Below are 2,130 nucleotides of genomic sequence, written 5' to 3' on the forward strand. Positions count from 1 at the left end.
CAGTCAGGATTTGGCCCAGAAGCTAATATCCAGCATACCAGAGCGAATTGCAGAGGTTATTCTGCAATATAATAATTTATTATTATGAAGAACAAGGGTCAACACTGTAAATATTGACTCATTATATTTTTTGGCAATAAAACCCTTTAAAACTTGAAATGATATGCTTATCATTGTTTTTCAGTATACAATAGAAACATGTGGAAAAATAATCTCCAAATACTGAAGCAGCAAACTTTGCAAAACACAAAATTTATGTCACTGCCAAAACTTTTGGCCATGACTGTAGATGGTAAATTGGTAACTCTTTTCAAAAAGTTTCCATTTGTTAATGCTAGTTACATACAGCTATCTATCTATCTATCTATCTATCTATCCTATAGTTATCCATCCATCTATTCATCATATATTCATCCATCCATCCATCCATCCAAACAAAAGTGAACTTTTAACATAATTGTAATAATATATTAACGAGGAAACAGTCCATCAGTACAAAAATATCTGATCTTTGCCCAAGAATTCAGGTTATGTCCTGTTTTTTTCTCTCTGATGGGTCCACAAAAAAACAAAACAATTTATTTTAGCCTTCGGTAAGTTTTAAAAGGTTTGGCTCCATTAAAGCAATAAGGTCTGATGTGTTCAGCCCAACCCTAAACACAGTAATCAAGACAGCAGGGGACAGTGGAGCACAACACTAATGTAGCACAGCTGTGCTAACTACTTTTCATTTCAGGCAGAGCTTTTTGATGAGAAGTGACAGAGTAGCTGAGAATAAACGTCTCGGTTACATACGTATCCCTCATTCCCTGATGGAGGGAACAGAGACTTTATGTTGTGACGACATAGGGGGTTCACTTGGGAGCCCCAATCCTCTCTGACTTTAAGAGAAAATGCCAATGAAATTTAGCTAGTGTATTTTGCATACCTGAGCCACTCCCCTTGCATACGGGCATAAATAGGCGACAGGTGCATCCACTCTTCAGGTTTTATGCAGAGGAGCTGAGAACTTGTCCCTGGCAACCAGCGATGGTTCGGGTTTGTGGCATGGGGACATAACGTCTCCGTTCCCCCCATCAGGGAATGAGGGTTACGTACATAACCAAGACGTTCCCTATCTGTCGGTCACTACGAGTTATGTTGTGACGACATAGGGGGTCCATGGAAAGCGCCACAACAAGAACCCCGTCACTACCTTGTAGCGCTGCAAATGTTGACAATCAGCCACGTGCCAGACAAGTGCTACGCGAGGGTCGTAACCTTCCCAACGCCCCAGCGCAAATTCGCTGACCTTGGACCAAAGGTGAGTACATCGCTGCTGGAGATAGCCAAACTGCTGTTCCTACCACAGAAAATATTTTCTTAAGAGAAGGGATTTCGACCTTCGTGAAAGGTGCTTCACGCTTTACCTGTTTGTTGTTTACAGCTTGGCAGTAATGATGGGGAAGCGAGCCTTCCGGAGAAGGGCGCGATGGAGACCACATCCTGCCCGTAGGGAGGTATCATGTGGAGACACTGATATAGACTGACCCAGGCCTGGGGCAGTACTACATATGGAATGGGTCTCTGAGGCAGGTTCTACCTAGGAGTAGGGATGAACGGCTGCCAGCAGAGACTGACAGAGTGGTCTGTCAAAGGGAAGACACGGGTTCACCGAGATGGAAACCGTACCGTGGAAGAATACACATATGGGATCGCCCGCAGGGAATCAAGCCATATGGACACCTAGCCCAGTAAAGGGGCTGACCAGAACCCAGGGCAAGCTAACAACGATACTGGGTCTGACGCCAGACTGCTCCGCCCTGGGTTCGCCGTCCGTGGAACTTACTGGAGGAGGAAAAGGCGCTCGTATCCACGGGTGAGGGGGAATGGCACAGCAAGTGTGACACCGGCCGGCTCTTCCTGCCACTTACCTGTTACCCAACACGGAAGAAACCGCAGCGCCAGTTCATAGGAGGAGGCAACACTCCGTGTGGAGTGAGCCCTCACCCCCAGGGGGCATGGCTCGCCTTGGGATTGGTACGCCAAGGCGATGGCATCCACTATTCAGTGGGCCAACCTCTGCTTGGAGACAGTCTTCCCTTTCTGCTGACCTCCGTAGCAGACAAAGAGCTGCTCAGAGCTTCTGAA

General features: G+C 46.4%; 1 protein-coding gene across 1 annotated transcript in view; it reads right to left on the reverse strand.

Moving 5' to 3' along the window:
- LOC107722753 (contactin-3-like) overlaps positions 1–2,130 on the reverse strand; it is a 78,092-nt gene that overhangs the window by 32,984 nt on the left and 42,978 nt on the right. The gene's annotated exons all lie outside the window — the stretch shown is intronic.

This window comes from Sinocyclocheilus rhinocerous, unplaced genomic scaffold (genome assembly GCF_001515625.1).
Source record: "Sinocyclocheilus rhinocerous isolate Xijiao unplaced genomic scaffold, SAMN03320098_v1.1 scaffold162, whole genome shotgun sequence".
Taxonomy (NCBI): Eukaryota; Metazoa; Chordata; class Actinopteri; order Cypriniformes; family Cyprinidae; genus Sinocyclocheilus; species Sinocyclocheilus rhinocerous.